Source organism: Limanda limanda, chromosome 10 (genome assembly GCF_963576545.1).
Source record: "Limanda limanda chromosome 10, fLimLim1.1, whole genome shotgun sequence".
Taxonomy (NCBI): domain Eukaryota; kingdom Metazoa; phylum Chordata; class Actinopteri; order Pleuronectiformes; family Pleuronectidae; genus Limanda; species Limanda limanda.
The window spans coordinates 13,220,679-13,239,761 of NC_083645.1; positions in this window are offsets into that span (position 1 = coordinate 13,220,679).

Consider the following 19,083-nt stretch of genomic DNA (forward strand, 5'->3'; position numbering starts at 1 on the left):
GTGGCCCGAGAGAGAGGGAGGGAGGGAGGGAGGGAGGGAGGGAGGGAGGGAGGGAGGGAGGGAGGGAGGGAGGGAGGGAGAGAGGGAGAGACAGAGCGGAAAAGAGAGAGATGCCGCTGGTGCGTTGGAGAGGGCGGAGCAGGTGAGACTCCCTGATCAAAGTCTACTGACTGTAAAGCTGGAGCTACAGGTGTTTATTTATTTATATATAATATTATTATCATTATTATATTATCATTATAACTATTATTATTAGTATACACCATGATAAAAAAAGTTATGCAAATATGTTTGCTGAGGAATAGACAGACAGACAGACAGACAGACAGACAGACAGACAGACAGACAGACAGACAGACAGACAGACAGACAGACAGACAGACAGACAGACAGACAGACAGACAGACAGACAGACAGACAGACAGACAGACAGACAGACAGACAGACAGACAGACAGACAGACAGACAGACAGACAGACAGACAGACAGACAGACAGAAAGATAAAACCTCATACAGGTACACACAGTAGGTTTTTGGTCTTTACTGTATTGCATTCTCTCGCAGGCATTTCCCATTCAGCCTCTGGCAAGTCTCTCTGTTTACCCCCATTAGACTGATAGCAAAATTCTGTCATATATTATGGATGATCTGGAGCACAGGCTCCTTCACAAAATCCAAATAAGCCTGAAGTAGAGGGCGCAGCTGGAGAATGTGTAATGTTGTTTATTCATACTGTAAGATACGTATAAATGATCCAACCTAATCACTTCTGAAGGCATGTGGCACTGCGCGGCGGTGTTGTGTTTCAGGAGGAGAATGGTTCTCCCGCTGCACACACAGCACACTTTTAAATCTAGAGCTTACATTTTGTTTTCCAGGCAGTGAAAGGCCACTCCTGCTACATCGCAAAGAAAACCAGAGGACGGACTAAGATGGTGAGTTACACAAAGCGTCTCTGATTGTGACGTGATTCACCAAATCCAAAATCCTGTCTGCATCTACCACTGCTAAGATGCATCAGTTACCACGGTCGATACATTTGCGGTGAGGCAAAGAAGAAAGAGCAGTGTAGAGCAGAGGAGAGAACTCATCATCTGATGACAATGTAATAAAATCAGGTTAGGGAAAACTCTCAGAAAAGTAATAAAGTAATAAAGATGATAAACAGTTCACAGTGGTTGTTTGGGCCTCCCTTCACTCTGATGCACGGAGGAGGTGGAAGCCAGATGCTGTAAGGGCAGAGGAAGGAGAATGAGTCTGTGGGCGTGTGGATGTAGATACTTATGATGTGCGTAGTACGCTGTTGCGTGTGTGTGTGTGTGTGTGTGCGTATGGGTCGGCCGGTTCACTCTCCTCGGTGTGTTCCCCACTGCTGCCCACACAAGCCAGCAAGAGGAGTCCTCGTCTGATCAAACTGCAACACGCTGCCAGCCAGGGAGAACGGAAGGCTCTCCCATTACCTACACAGCCACCACGCCCCTGTTCTCACACACACACACACACACACACACCCTGCACGAGCACTGGTTAATATTTAATCATGCTCCAATCTGCCACTGTGAAAAGTCAATGAAGTAGATAGGGAAGCCAAAAGAAGGAGGCGGAGGAGGAGGAGGAGGTGGAAGAGCTAGGAGTTGGAACACAACAATAAAGAGAAAGGGGAGAGAGGACGATGAGATATATAGATAGCAAGGAGACGGAGGCAGGTTGAGAAATAGAGATGGAGAAGGTGGGAAGGAGGGATGAGGGCGATGGAAAAATAGAAAATACAGAGAGAGAATCCTCACACCCACGTGCCGTACGTGGGAGCAAATACCGAGCTTTGTGCTGGCATTTTTTTCAGCAGTCGGCGCCAGGCAGTCAGTGAGACAGGACAACAGACAGACAGACAGACACACCCACTACTCCGCCACACCTTCTCGGGCACCCACACGATCCAGTGATGTAATCCCTCCCCATTAGCATACAGGTGTGTTCAGCCTGGTGTGCTCCCACGAGGGGCCGACCAAGATTAGAAGGTGGATGATGACAGTTACGAGAGCCTGGGTGTTACATAATTGACAGAGGAGCCGGGGATGGCGAGATAATGAAATGACAGCGAGAGAGAAAGATGACAGACCCGGGTGTTTCGAAGCACAGACCGCAGCCATCATGATTTTGTTTTAACAAGTGGGATGGGGGTGGGGGGGGGGGGGGGGGGCGAGGGCGGTGGATTTCACGATGATAAAAAATGAGAGGTGGCCTGGATGTGCATCGGGCCTGTATAACACACAAGGAGGGCGGATAATTAAATGGGAGAAGAGCGGCGGCCCGGGCGTCTCGGGCCAGAGTGACAGGCCGAATATTAGCCCGTAGTCACGGAACGATGGGGAGAGAGGGAGAGAACATGATATGAGGGTATTTGATAAATGTCATTTTTTTCTCCCAGCTTTTATGGTGACGCTAGCAGAAGTGTGCAGCCTGACCTTTTACACGCGGAGTGAGATGTGCCTGGGAAAAGACAAACTGGCGTGAGAAGGGTAAAATCTATCCAAGACGCGGAGGAACCTGGCAGGGCAGAGGGGTCGCCGGAAAGCTCTGCACTAATTGGCGTGCATGACAAGCCAGATGAATGTAATAGGATTCTGGAAACTGCCGTCGATAAAGATATTCAGTCGACTGTGAGTCTGTTAAAATACTTGACACCTTGACCTCCAGTCGTCATAAACCTTGACCTGCTGAAATCTAACAGTGCATTACAACCCAAGGCAGAAGAATACACCACACCACCTGTTGCTGCTCTGAAGCAGTCAGACAGATTTGACTCTGTTCAGAGGAATGCCACTGTGGAATGTCAGGCCTTGTTGTAGCGGCGTATAATTACGCCGTGGGTAAGATCACACGTTTTCTTTTAAGGTAAGAGTTGACCTACTAACGCTTCAGGCTCTGGTGACGTGTATGAAAAGCAACCTGCTCGCACTTCACAGTCACTGAAGGCGTCCCTCCCTGTCGTACCAGCCCGGGGCCGCAGAGCAGGCTCGGCGTTAGCGTATCACACAGAAACAGGAGCCCGCCATCGAATAGCTGCTCTCTCTGCTTATCTGCCTGTTGTTGCCTCCTGAAGGTGGAAGGTGACAGAGAGACAATTACCAATCACAGCACAAAGCCCACCCCAACCCGCCGCCACAGTGTCCCAGAGGACGTGTGAGTCACCGAATCCCCAGCCTGTTTGTTTGATGCTTGTGACAAAAGATCCGACCCCTGACCTTTTAGCTCTCGATGAGTCACCGGTAGTGCTTTGAAATAAAACACGGGGCTTCCCCTCACAACGCGGCCGCCATTGTGCAGTAATGAGCAACTTTAAAGGCAAACGCTTATTTTGTGTTTGTCTGATTTGTTTATACCATAATCCATGGGTGGCAAGACACAGAAAGAACGGATGTTTAATCGGTCATATGTGTGCAGCATCCTCACTGCTCAGGGAACTCTGTGGTGCTTGAGAAGATCAAATGAAGGATCAATGACCACTGAGGCCACTAGGTATTGAATTTTAAAATGCTATTGAGGTTTATCCCCCTAGATAAGTACAGCCACCTGTTGTGCTGGTATTGATCGATAAGAGATACGATTAGCCTCTTCTGAGTCTTTGTACAAACTGAAGTACAATCTTCTCTATTCCTTCTCAAGTTGAACCTGTGTAACAGGGAAGAAGCATCATCCTCTGTCAGTCACTTTGTGGACATGTAAATCAGGCAGGGAACAGGTTCAATTTTAAATCTACTTCAAAGCTGCCGAGATGTTGTGCCTTATTGCACCGGGACAAAATCCTTATTTTCTGATTGACTGAGCCGACTGAAACTGACCTCTCTTCACACTGCTGACGTCCAAACGGGCAGAGAGCGAGACCAGAGAGTGACGAAGAGGCAGAGAGATGTGGCCTCGGTGTCCAGACTGAGCCACAACTGGTATGCTGTCTTAAGAGAACCGTTTCGGTGTGACTCATGCATGAATTCTCGGCGCAGACAGAAAACATCCCGGCTCACAGACCTGTTTTCATTTGACTACAGTCGGATTTTTGTCAGGAATTTCAACTTTACTTTAGTCCACAAGTCAGGTGGAGCCCCGCCAGTCCACATCTGTTTATGTGGAGGAGCAGCTCCACACAGTGAGGGGTTTATTATTGCATCAGACGTTCAACGCCGTCACCCTGGCTCACTCCTTGGCCCCTGACGTTTATTGAGAGAATGGCAAGACAGGGGTGATGGTTTGGTTTTTATCTCTTCCTCTCTGAACCAAGAGCTATAAACACAAAGCCTCAGCTACTGAAAAAGTGCTAAACTTACCCTGAAATCACCCTGTCTCACAAAGGATGACCTGTCTAAACCTGGTGTTATACAAACAGTCAAGGCACACACACACACACACACACACACACACACACACACACACACACACACACACACACACACACACACACACACACACACACACACACAATCACAAACGGACACATGCACACAAACCTTTAAGTTGTTCAGCAGACTTTATTGGACTTTTGAGTCAGATCAGAAGTTGCCAAGACAAATAATCTCCTTGGGTCCAATGGCCAAAGCTGTTCCCAGTAACTTGCTACAAAGTGAAAATGGCAAGCAGTGAGTGGCACATCTGCTCAGGTGAGATTTATTTGTTGTTTTACAGAAGTAAACTGAAGGAGTAGAGAAGGTGAGAGGCAGGGAGATAAATAGGTAAGGAGAGATACAGAGGCAGAGGAAGTGAGGTGAAAGTGGAGCTAGAAAGCGACGGAGACAGAGAGCGAAAGAGAAAGCAACTGTCGCTGGGTTGTTGACAGGTGGGCCTGAGGGCAGGTATGACAGGTTGATTCAGGTACGCCCCTCTCCCCCCCCTCCTCCACCACCAGCCCCCTCCAACCTTCCCCTCTACCCCAGCTGGAGACTGCCAATGTGAGATCGCCTACAGGGCTGAGGAGACAGGTCTCCATCAGAAAGCCTTGCCATCCTTTACCGTCATACGATAATCATTTAACTCTGGGTGCCGTGTGTCAACGGGCATGACGGCTGACGAGGCGGGGAGACAAGACGACAAACATTTTTAACTGCAACAACCGTTGTATGCTTCCAAGGAAGAAAAAAATAAAAACAAGGAGGGAGGAATGAATAAATGAATAACTGTCAGAAGCGTTTGGCTTATGGGACAATGGGTTTTACTGCAGTTGAGGCTTGGGGGCCAAAAGTCACTTTGGGTCACTTAGACGGCAGATTCACTGAAAGATTTGTAAACTCTGGAGCAGACAAAAAAAAAAGCACCTTGATGTGAGACGTAGATATAAGTAATTAATTTGCTATAAAGCTTTAAATTCACATTATCTATTACAAATGGACCGGGTCAGAGTTGTCTCTCGTTCCCTCTCTTCATCCAACGATTTGGAAACGACCTGTGTTGGTTAACTGTGTAACTGGATTAAGAAGACTGCAATCATACATAATGCAGGCGTTTACCTTAATAGGAGAAACGTGACTGGCGAGCAGTGTTTACATTAAAGGAGGGTGAGAGTTCAGATGAACCGAGGGAATATTTTTCTGCCTACGCTGGCGGCAGACAGTGTAATGAATTTCTATAAAGTGCACTGCAAATAAAAATAAAGACACACAAAGGAGATTGCATGTTGATGGTTGTCGGGTGTTGCTGACACGGAGAAATGAGTGAGGACAGCGTTGAGACTTGCAGCAGTGCACAGTTTGTAAAAGACATCCAGTAACCTTGGTCTGAACCCAAGATTATAAAATAATCTTTTCTTCTTTTGAGCAGCTAGAGTCCAGATTAAGGAACAATAATCTCAATAAAATATTGGATTACTAACATGTTTGAGAAGGGGTGATCAAACAGGAAGTATTACCTATTATAGTGAGCCTTTTCAAAATGAACACACACACACAAGTTTCTACAAAGGCCCACACCAACCTGTTCCATTATTTGTGTTTGCCCTGCTATCCAAACACACTGTGCACATGGCGTATTGAACACAAACACTGACTTACACACACACACACACACACACACACACACACACACACACACGATCACGTCCAAGGGCCTGCGCTAGTACATGTATCCACAAGTGTGCTGACAGCACACACCCAGCATATAGCCTGACATTCACTTGGCCACAATACACCACACAATTAAAATAAATCTCCTACAAAGGCCACATGGTGCTGCTTTTTTTTTAAACAGCCAAACAGGGGAACAACTCCATAGCAACACCAGAGACATGTTTACGTGTGAGAATATTTGGATATTCACAGTTGGAAACACAAACAGGCTTAGTCTCATAATTTAGTTAGGAACAAGATTTTTCTCTGTATTGACTCAAAGAGTCAAAGAAAAAAAATAACGTGAGTTGGAAAGTCATGAACTGCCATTTTTCTCACAGTGGGATTGTGACAGTGTGTGTTCTCATTATGAGCGCACAGACAGCCCTCCATGGGTCTCACTCTCTCTCTCTCCCCCCATCTATCTCTGCATTCCCAGACAGCTTTAGCAGTTCAAACCCTCGCACTGCGGCATTGTCACACACCACGCTGGTTGCCATGGAGAAATAGTCCTCCTGGTCTCCAAGGTACCCGAGTCTATTGTCTTTGGCTTCTTTATTTAGATGAAAACATGATTTGTTGGAAGGGATCTACTTGTTTTTTTGCTGCTTCTCTTTGCTGCCTCTTCTTTCTTCTTCTTCCTCCTCCTCACAAGCATCAATGCAGAGTCGCATGAAGTGCATTGTTTCATTCTTCTCCTTTCCAGGAGTTTGACTATACGCGCATGTGTGTGTCGAGCTCGTCTGATGTTTTGTAGCAATTAATTTCAGTGTGTCTGCATGTCAGCGCCCCAGGAGGGGGGCTGTATAAAAGTTTTCCCCATTGCCACAGCTCTCGCCAGGGCTTATAATTGCCTTCTATTACCAGGCCTGGGTGTCACAGCGCCTGCCTGTCTGTCACCAGGAGACTCAACCAGCGACAGATGATGAGGAAAAGGAGTTCGACTTTTCACACTGCTGCTCTTTTTGGCAGAGGAGATGATGCAGGATACAGTATATGGTAAATAAGGTATCATCCTCCTTCTATGTGGCCTTGCCTGTTGTGTGTAATGCACAAATTCCAACTGGATTGATTTGTGCACCTGTGTTATTGTTTCTTTGAAGACACGTGGGACGGAGCCGTGCGCTCACACAAACAACAATCTGAAGGTGAGCCACAGACCAAACGCTGAGGAGAAAAGGCTCAGTGACTCTGAAAGAGTTTCAAAAAGCTGCTTACAAACTCGTACAATCAGCCGGCTCTGACCTTTGACCCTGTTTATTTGCATGTTTCCAGCTCCACTCACAGCTGTCAGCAAGCTGCTACTTTCTGCTGCCGCCGGCACTGAGGCTGAAAACCAAACAGGAAGTGACATCACATCCGCTGCTCCGTGATATCACCGGGTTGAGCCCGAGAAAAAAACGCTACAGTGAAAGGGAGGGGGGAAAAAAGACAAGAGAGACAGAGGAGCGCGGCTGAAGGGTGGAAAGAGGAAGCTGTCTGTGTTTCGTTTTCATTCAGTGGCTGTGGCTCAGACGTCCCAGACTCTGTGGTCTTGTTTAAGGCCAGCCAGACAAATAAACTGTTCTAATTTGAGACACTTATCTGCCTAATCAGATAGGCTGCAAACACGCAGACTTCATTTTCTGCATCACCGTCACTTGACCGTCTTAAATCACCACAATAAAAACTTTTTTTTTGTGGAAACTTTATGATCATACACATACTTTAGGGCCTGACTTAGCTGACGTCAGCAGTTGCATGAGCCTGTGACCGTTTGCTCAATTATTTCTTACTCATGTTTCTTGTAACTTTTAAATAGGTAGCTATTCATGTAAATGTGTTAAAGCTGTATTGATGTTGTTCTTTTATCATTTTCATCAGGGACAAGGTCATTTGTGATGCGGTTAAACACGTGCTGAACTCAAGATAATCTCCAGAGATTCTCCTGCCAGCCCCCATTGTAAAAACTCAACAAAATGTCCAGGTTAGCCGATGGGTGAAACGAGCAGTAAATCCTCTGCAGGATTCAAAGCGAGCGAGTAGGCGTGTTGAATCGGTTTCCAACACGCAACAAACTGAAACAAACAAATACAAAAATAATACAAATAACGCAGGATGAACAAGTGGCAGTGAAATGATGTCAAGGGAGCTCTTTGTGATGAGGGCCGACGTCAACGTCAATATTCTTTTATCAAAACTATGTGATCTTGGCAGCAGAGTTGATACGTCATGTCTTGCATGCTGCACCACCCCTCACCTGAGCGCTCAGATTTCTGTGTTGTTGTGAAGGTGTCTGGAGAGTGTTGGGTTGTTCACGCTTGAAAGAAATGGCTTTAAACAACTATTTTTAAAAGAAATGTATCACATAGGAAATGTTTGTTTGTAATAACATACCCTCTGTCCTTTAATATGCTATACAGTGTGGAACTAAAAATCCTAATCTACTGTTAGAGATCCGGTTCGTGTGTCACGTCAGTTCACACGAACACTTCTTCTTTTTTTCTTTTTTTTGCATGTATGGTGATGCAAAAGTGGAAGGAGAGCATTCGGAAACTGTGACGCTTCGCTTTGTCAGCCCTGGGTGCAAGGCAGGGTGAGTTACTGTTGTGAGCTTTTGTGGTAGAAGCGTGTGGCAGCTTGTTCCTCTGGCACGGAGGCTACGCACTGAATGAAGTGGGTGCAGGTAAACATGCTAAAACAGGCCCTTTCCATAAGTGAAACACAAAGTTGTATCTCACTATAAAGGCACACTTTAAATGCTTGTACTTCAACTTTTAAATAATCGCAAACAGGAGATAGTAAACTTCCCTTTCAGTTCTTTAATCATGTAAGTTACTGTAAATCCCTTTGTAGGGGTTTTGGAAAGTGTCTGCCCACCTTAACAATCCCCCCAGGAAAGGAAAGTGTTTCATCACATATTTGCTCACAACATTTGTTTCTATGACGCAGATCTTGATGATGGAGTTGATGGTAGCATTGTGACTCGGCTTGGCCACAGCAATAAATAGACACAAATTGTTTTGAAAGCTGTCTCCATTTCTCATATTAAGAACAGGGAACTAGAGAAAATGAGTCATAGCACAAGTGTTGATATGCTGGAGACGCTGACTTCAGAACAGTTAAAAATAATGGTTTATTAAGGAGAGTAAGCCCACAGGGGTTGATCGAAAGCAGCGATGTTCAAAACAGCAGAAACGTCACATGAAGACGACCCGCTGTGAATGGCAGAAATCAACCAGCACTCCTACTGTACAGCCAAGCATGTCCACAAACACCAAACTCTAGCGCTCCTGAGTGAAAGAGCTAGCCAGGAGTGGGGGAACTGGGGGGCTGAGAGGGGAGAAGGAGGGCAGGATCGTGGGAGAGAGGCAGGAGGGAAGGGAGAGGAGGACTGGAGCGGGTCCAGGGGAACTCCAGAGTGCTGTTACCCAACATGCTCTCTCTCTCTCTCTCCCTCTCTCTCTCTGCAGGGGCTGGGAGAGTGACTGCTGCTGGTGCTGTTGGACAGACACACAGAGGGGAGCAGGCACACACATACACACACGCTCACACACTGTCACACACACGCACACACACACGCTCACACATTCACGTACACAGCCATTGCTGTGTCGCCATAGTAACACACTGACCCCGGCCTTAAAGTTGTGCTCCCGAGTCTGATCTCCTGCCGAGCTCTGAGTAGTGGGGTGGAGTAAATCTGCCTATTTATAGCAGCCCCTTTGGCTCATTTTCTACTAGTGACAATAAGAGCTAATCTTTTTTCTCCAAAGCCGCAACACATGTACCTATCGTGAGCCGGTCAAAAGGCCCACAGTGACAAAGAGAATTGGGCTGGCATGAGAGATGGTACAAGTGAGAGATTGAGAGACAGAGCAGGGAGAGGGAAGGGGACAAATGAGAGGGAAAGAGAGACATTGAAATAGAAGCTAAGAGACTGAAGCTATGCTGCCTGTAAATGAGTATTCCTCTTTTCTTTTACTACTTGAACCTCAAGCTGCCGGGCTCAAGTTAGAGACATACATTCCTCAGAGAGTCTTTTAGCTTTTAGTAATCTTGACTATTAACATTTGACCACCTAAATCTTATCAATTAATCTGCAAGTCTAATTTAGTCTGATTTGAGTCAAATAAGAAAAAATCTTTCTCGATGATTGACCTTTGACCTCCAAGTTGTTCTAAGGTCAGGTCACTTAAGTCCAAGTGAGTGTTTGTGTCGTGAAATTGTCTTTGGATGTCGATATATCACGTTCACTAGAACATGAGGTTGTGTTATATGCTGTGTTAATATTGTTGACTTTTCTCTTTGACCACCAAACTCTAATCAGTCCTTCAGTCCAAGTGAATGTTTATACCAAATTTGAGGAAATTCTCTTCAGGTGTTATTGTGATATCTCGTTCACATGGCAAAAACAACTATTTTGGGGAAGTCACTGTGCCTATTGACCTTTGACCTCCAAAAAAAGCATCAGTTCATCCATGATTGCAACTAAACATTTGTACCAAATTTGAAGAAATTCTCCAATTATTCTATTGTGTTCACAAGAATGAGTCGGACAGACAACCTGAAAACACTGTGCCTCTGGGAAGAGGCATAACAATCATCATCAAGCATCATTTTTTTATAACTCACCTTAAATGGAAAGTCTAAGATTAGTATAAATCAGCACATAGTGTTGGTGAACAGTTTACGTGCGTCTGGCCGAACATCCCACCCACACGGAGACAGACCGGATCCTGACTAATTGTCCCACTATTGGCTTCTCCTCCCAGCCAGTCTGAGTTAGAGCAGTGCTAGTCACAGTGGGCCGAGCCTAAGTCCAGTAACTGTGTAACTCACGCTGGCCTCTTTCAAACAACCCCCCCGCCCCTCAAACAGACAACACACACAAAAATACACACTTCGACGGCACCGATGCTGTGCTGGCAATGCAGAGAGGTGGGTTGAGCCTGGGCCTCGACACAAAGACTGAGTGTAGAGAGGAGCTGCTCCTGATAAAGGGACTGATATCGATACTCGTCCTTTAGAGACAGATTCCCGCACATGATCTGAAGATGTCCCACAACGAAACACGGCTGCGGTCATCTCTCATTGTAACTGATCTTTTTTGTCTTCCTGTATCGATTTTCAATCGTCCACATATTTCTTTTTCCATTCATTTATTCATTCTTTGCATGTTTTTCTCTCTTATACTAATAGCAGAAGTCTTTTACCTGGTTCCTTTTTTCTGTGGTGAAAAGCAAATGAACCGCATATAAAAATAGGCAATCATGTTCTATTATTACAGTGACACGTGACGCCAGATGTAAGGTTAAGACAAGGCAGATACTTCAGCTCCTGAAATTGACTGGTGCAGGAGAGGTGAGACCTGAACACAGTCATGTTGTATTTTCTATGATACAAACAAAGGTCTAATCCAATGAACTGATTAATGTTGTAATGTAGTGGAACCGTCTCTCAGTCAGGTGTCTGATTGACACATGCCGCTGGCGTCCAGCTATTTGCTGAGCAGACTTTATTCATGTGATCGCCATGCGCACAGTTAAGTCTCAGCGGCTAACTGTCCCGACTTGACTAGCTCCTCACTAATTGGCTTGGGCTGTTTCCTTTGCGGCGAACTGCGTCACACACTAAACTTAACCCCCGCCCAGACATAAGTATATTAACATGGTTAAGTATAAATAGCTCAGAGTAGTTAAATTTAACCTCTGCGTAAAGTGGAAGTGAGTATTTTTGGGCACCTGTGATCTTGTTATTGGTGTTAAATTTGGCTCTGTGGTCCTCGAAGAGGAGTGGAAACAGTGACAAGGACCTGTTGTGCCACAACAAACTTCCTGTGCACTATGAGTAGTGAGAAAGCCACAACCCAGTGACGCAACATTCGGAAAAAAAAAAAGAAAAAAAAGAGAGCAACAGAGAGGCGTGGAAAATCAGCTATGAGGAAGTTGCGGCTTGGTTTGAAAGAGGAAAATTGTTGACTGAACTATAAGCGGACACTGTAAGTGAACTGTAAAGTTTCCTGTGTGTGGACTTTCCCCTCTCAGATAATATGGTAGGTAGTGGTGATAAGGTGAGCCACAGGCAGACTTTAGGCAGCTATGCTTTGAATAATAGCAAAAATATTTCTATACTTCGTTGCACAATAAAGTCCAACAGGCACACACACAAACAAGTACACATACACGTACACACACAAACGGCAGCTTTTCCTCTCATATTCTCAAGCTCTCATGCCTTTGAGGCTGCTCTCACTTCCCGTGGCCTATTGTCTGCCGTGACCTCTGCTACAGCAGCATGTGCACAGAGCACACGGCCTTCACAGGAACCGAAAAAAAGGACTTCAGCCTTTGTACTGAAGAAGCAAATGTGCTTCAGTATTTACAGATAAAGCAAAGCAAAGTGGAAATTAAGAGACCGATACTGAAAGGAATCTGTTACATAAACTGCCTATTTACAAGACATAAATGTAAATGTGGCCTGTTATGTGATTATGATATTTATAACTGTGATCATGAGCTGCTAGTCGGAGGAGATGGGAAATTAGAGCATGTGATGGGCATTCTTTTGTTCATTTGTGTCAGTGTCAGCTACCCCGTATGCATAAATGAACATGCACTCGTTTTTGTCTGTTTGTGTGGGAGTTGGAAGACTGGAACAGAAGAGCACCAGAGAGAGAGAGTGTGTGTGTGTGTGTGTGTGTGTGTGTGTGTGTGTGTGTGTGTGTGTGTGTGTGTGTGTGTGTGTGTGTGTGTGTGTGTTTGTGTTTGTGTGTGTGTGTGTGTGTGTGGGTGGGTGTGTATCTATAGGTGTGACAGAGTTGGGAAAAATAAATTTACGGTGTGAATTTTCTCTCTGAGAGGACACTGAAAATCGTGAATCATCTCTGCAGCATAGACATAACCACGGCAAGTACCCATGGAACACACACACATACACACACCTACACATATTCTGTATATACATACTGTATACAACCTGTATAGAGTAGAAAAGCATACACTTATACACTCTGAATTGTTGTACTGCAACATGCGGCAGGCCAGAAATAACATCTAAGCGCAACCGATAAACTGTGAATATCTCTGGAGTGAAGACTCATCAAATTTGTTTCCAGGGATTTCTCAGAATCGATCGCAAGTCTCAACAACGCAGAGCAAGATTTTTCTTAGAAACAGGCACCAAATCTTGTGGATCAATAAACTATGGTCAAGACCCCATCACAGTATCCCAGCCATTTGCTGCAGAAGATAAGGTTACCATGGTGACCTGCCCTCCACACGCTGGGGACATACGGGAGTCATAAAGAAGTGTATGAGTGTGTGTGTGTTTGTGTGAGAGACAGGGACAGAGAGAGAGAGAGTCGGCTCACAGCCTTGACCCCCAGAGTCCTTCTTCATTGTAAGGCGCGTTTGGTTCACTGGCATAGAGCAGAATAGTTGCTTATTATTCCTGTTGTACGAGCTTGCTCTTGGGGGTGACAGCCTGAAAGAGTCCTCTCAGTGACCAGAAGGAATAAACACACACACACACACACACACACACAAGTGAACAACTGATAAGGGAAAGGATCTCAAGGCTAGGAGAAATCCAGGCCTGACCATAGAAACACACATAAAGGGCAACAAATTGCTTCATTTGTCCATGACCCTTTTTGACATCTTGGTATTCAGTGGAGAATTAATCAGAACCCATTTTGTGTACATGCTTTTGTATAACTGCATATATATATATATATATATATATATATATATATATATATATATAGCAGAGTAAAAAATAAATAAAAATAAAGCTCTGTCTATATCATGGCCCACAATGCACAATGCAATTAAAAGTTACAGTGTAATCTCTTTTTTTCACTACACCTGCACAGTCACACTTACATGTGTGCAAATGTGCATTTAGGGTATAAGAGGTGTAACTATCTGATTACTACAAATAATCAAAACAGTCGGTTTTATCCCTACTCTATCATTAAAGGGTCAAATATGACCAACAAGTTGGAATTTGGGAGAAACTTACAGACAACTCGTATCTTTGAGGATTTGAATATCAGTTATCTGTTGTTTTATTATGGTATATTCTGACGATTAATGAAACAAAGCAGTTTGGGGTAGGACAGAGGTTATATGACGTGTATGGCAATTAATGGATAACTATTTATTTTCAAAATTACAGTAGCGTATTCACCAGCACTGAAAAGATACATTGGGAAGAATAATTCTGTACATTGCCCGACTCCCCCTGGGGCATTACCATATTTGCCTTTTTGTGTGCACGGTTTGTAGCGTACATGCGAGCATGATGTGAAGCAGGTGGAGAGAGAAAAACCTCCCCAGCCTGGTACACGCTGCCAGTTGATGCCATACCTCTGATCGCTCAGATGTGGCCACAGGGCTGGCACGCTTGGTTGTCCAGGTGACGGCCACCGTGGAGACAGAGGGCCTGACCGGTCTTGGCCCACACCGTTACACCAACTGTGCCAACTTACCATCAACTGGACGCTAAACGGCAGAGACACATACGCCACCTTCCTCCGCTGTAGACCGAGGGCACGTGTTCAAAGCCGAGAAGAGATAAACTCAAAGGATGCGCAGCCGCTTGAAATCAGGAGATCTGAAATCAAATCTAGCAACGGTTGTTGAAATATCTGACCCGGCATCAGCAGCGCAGGGAGGTGATTTTGTTGCTGGTGGGCTGTAAGAAACAGAGAAGAGATTTGCAGAGACAGCCCATAACAGCTCCCTTGGAACCAATGACTCAGATATGCAGATGTGTTTACTTCCCTTCTGTTTCCGACCTCAACCAGCACACAAAAGGCAAGGGGAATGAAAGTGCCTGATAATGTCTTTAAGTGTTTCATTTATATATTTATTTGCTGTTATAAAGAACTCATTTTTTTTACTAAAACTTAGACAGGCACATCAAATGGGCTCCTCGCCTCTTGTCTCTATTCCCTCCCTCCCTTCTGAGGGTATTCATCTTTTGTCTAATGCGCAGCGCTGCTCTCTGTTAGTTTCTTTCTGACACCATGCCAGCAGAATCATCTGCAAAGGGACTCATGTAGGGATTAAAAACCATCAACAGCTCCCCTTTAACAGAGCGGGAGCAAAAAAACACACACAGAAAAATAAAATATAAAAAAAAATGAAATAAAATAAAGAAAAACTCCAGACAGTTTTGAGAAAACTTGTAGAAAGAGAATGCAGATTGTCACCTGACCCTGAGGCAAGGCAGCCCTAAATATAATAAAGAGAAGACAACAGAAGAAGACGAGGCGACACGACACGGGTAATGTGTTTTCTCTGCTGGTGTCGTCTGGCAGATCTGGGATGATTGAGTGCTGATGCCTGCCTGGGCCGCTTCAGAGAAGATCGTCTCCTCTCCCACCGCCGCCGAGCTCATGCACACATGTACACACGTGCACAGCCTCTGTCTCTCTCTTTACACACACTGACATGTGCACACCCACATACACACACCCTCCTTCCTGTTGTCTGAGTGACAAAAAACGTCAAGGTGAATTAACTGTCACCATCTCTTCATCTCTCTTTTTGGTGGAGGGAATATTTCAGGGTAATACTTTATTACCCTGAAATATGTGTGTGTGTGTGTGTGTGTGTGTGTGTGTGTGTGTGTGTGTGTGTGTGTGTGTGTATGTGTGTGTGTGTTGTTTTTTTCCATGGTGGATGTGTGTCTTAATTATAACAGGGTTTAGTGAATTAGGGCAGGATGTGTAATAGATTCAGATTTGCATAATCTCTGTTGAATAAACCTCAGTGACAGACATGCAGGCAGAAAATCATGTGAGCGGACTGCACTGCATGACTTCAACAACAGGGAGAAAAAACAACAAACGTGAAGAAAGAGAGGCACGTTTGTGACAGTAAATCTATGGCGTTAACTTTCTGTATATTTTCATAATCACTTCATATTGTGAAATTTTCAGCAGCAGATTTAGACAAACAGGTGCTGGCTACAGAGGAAGTTGATTGGCCTGATTCCATGATCCATTTTCCCAAGGCTTCCACACCCCTGCAGCTGTCCTCCAGAATATGAGAACCCTATGTGTCCGTGTGTGTGTGTGTGTGTGTGTGTGTGTGTGTAGTTGCAGCACATGCTTGCGGTTATGACAAATTCAATCCTAGTTTCTTGCCAATAAGCAAGACAATGATCTTCATTGACCAAGATAACTTAAACAGACCAACAAATAAAAGTTATCGTCCACATTTCCCACCAGAAATGTTACAACCCCTAAGAGTTCTTTTTTTCTTTTTTCTTTTAAATGATTTAAAAATTTTCCAAAGTTGGAAAAGAGCCTGACCTGCTTGTGAATGAGTTTCCCTGATGTTCAAAGTGAAGTCGCGTAAACGCTTTTGGGGGCTTTGGCTGTTTTGCACGGCAGAATGTTTTGAACCGAGCGGTGACAGCCTCTGCCCGACTGAAGACTCCACACTTCCACTTGTCTAATTTCTATTGGAAAAGACTTCTCTTTCTCTCTCTCCCTCCTTCGCTCCCTCTCTCTGTCTCTCCTGCGCCCTCCTCACTCTGAAGCTCCACATCACTTGAAAAAGAACGGGGGGAGGAACATGAATAAAAACTGAAGGCACTTCTCTTAGATATGTCTCTTGATGCTCTTCAGATCTTTAAGACTTCATCACAGGGAAACGCTGGGATATTCTGAGGAAACTGAAGGACTCTGACTTCCTAATCTACCGTGCAAGACCTGAATTTTAGTCTTTTTACAGCGGCTCCTTTCTCCTCACTCCCAAGTTTGATCTTTCCTATTTGGTTTTTATCTATTGATGGACAGGTAGAGCCGCTGCATCCCCCAATCAGTGGGCTGCTTTTAAATTTGATTATAAAAGGAGAAAACCAGACCATACCCTCGGAACAAAAAAGAAAGGCTGGGTCTCTCTGTCCTTGATCATGTCTCAAACGAAATTTCACAGGGAATAAACTACAGTGCAAAAAAAAAAAAATTAGAGGAGAATTTTCTATGATTTCATCCCTTTCACTCCACAGTGGCTCCATTGTATCATTGTTCCAGTGAAAAGTACATTTAACTTGCCAATCAAATCAGTGAAACCATGTTATGAGGGCTTAGTCAAAAAAAAAAAAAAGCATTTTCATCAAAAAATGTTAAATTATGCATAAAAAAAATCTGCTTTATTTAAACATTCAAGATCTGCAAGCGGACCTCGGTCTTTAACCGGAAAGTGTTTGAACCGGCGTCTGCAGCGCGTGTGGGTGAAAAAGTTGTGGGTGTTGAGGGAGTGACGGCTGAACCTGTGTCTGCACCAAAAATCTTATCTCGCTGAGCACGAGCCCGGCCAGACACATTGACTGATGTTGCGGGCATAATGAAAACATCCCCTGCAAATTGAATCTGATTGGATATCAGCTATCAGCCGCCGTTCAACAACAGCAGGGCAAACGAGCCGCCGGCAGCCTCCTCTTTTTCTCGCTCTCATTAATCACACACTAAACTGCAATAGGTTCGACCTAAGACGCTAAGTGTAGGTCTGATGGGTTTCTCCCTGCTTGTCGTGATCTTAGCCTGATTGTTACATTTAAAACTGATGGGTACCCAGACGATAATTCAGCCACATAGCTCAATAGAAAATTCTCTTTGAAATATACATGTTTTGGATGCTTTCTGCGATTTTGTTTTTTCTCCTCTGTCGAACGTCGGTGCTCATATTTGCTCTTCAATATGTTTGAGCAAAGCAGCAGCAAATCAACGCTGCACTTTTTCCTATTTTGTCTGCAGCCATTTTAAGGGGAACTCAAAAAGAGGTGGGCTCATTAGGCGAATCCCAGACCCTGCACCTGTGCTGACACCACTGCAGCTCATTTACACCAGTGTTCTCCATATATAACGTCCAATTTAAAGTGATGAGTGGAGGAAGGGAAGCCGAAATTTAGGGATGACTCATGTTGACTTCAGGGGAGGGGGTGGGGAGGGAGGGGGGCTGTCAGCTGGGATTGAATTTGGGAGGGTCACTTGGCCAGTTCTCTATGATAGAAAAGCCCCTGTCACACAGTTTACCCTTAGGAGAAGGTGGAAGATGGTGCCCCCTATTGGAGAGAAACAGCATTGTTTTGAGGGGGTAACGATCTGCAGCCTCATTCACCTGCAAATTCAACAGTTCTACATTTACCCAAGCGATATAAATGCCAGTTTTTTTACGTTGTAACCCTTGTCAGATGGACAGCTAACAATTCAAACATCTCGGACCCTTGTGGTGCTCTACACTGAGCGTGCCCGGCTATTAATGTTCCCTCTATGCTGCTCGAAATAACAGGATTATCCAACTCTCCTGTGACAAAGTGTGAGACTGAGATTTATATTGTTCCTCCTTATCTGGTGTTGTCGCCGCGGCTCCTCATCCCTCCCTCTGCTCCCTGGACATCACCGAGCCAACAGATTAATTAGACAAGTGATAGCAGTGTTCTCTCTTAGTGCCGGCCCGCTGAGTTTTTGCTTTTCTTTTTCACTTCTTGTAAGCCTCTAATTTCTCACTTTACATTAATGGGGCATACTTGGTGCACTCACCCAGGGGAAAGGGAAATTAAGTCTCTTCTTTCTCCTGAGGGGGCTGCAGCTTATCCCTCCCAAAAAACATCTAGTTTACTTGATCTATTTGTGGGGGGGAAATAGTACAGTATTTACACAATGCATGTCCTGTATAAAACAGAAACACTCCTTTTGTCATCACTGTCTCTTCATTCCACACCAGCGTGTAAGTTATGTTGCCTAATAAAAGGTACAAGTGTTTTTTATGAGAGCAGCCGCAGTTTATGTTCCTCCTTTCAATGTCTGTCAGCCCTCTCTGGACATAGGTCCTGGTTAGTTTCCTTGGAAACGAGCATATGACTATTCCGAGCGGCGCGGCAGTGAGGGAGCGAGGAAGCGAGCGCAGTTAAGGTAAGTCACACAAGGACCCTCTGGTCAACCTGATAAAGTGTGATGAAAATCAAAGGCCATGACTGTGTGGTGCCGGCGAT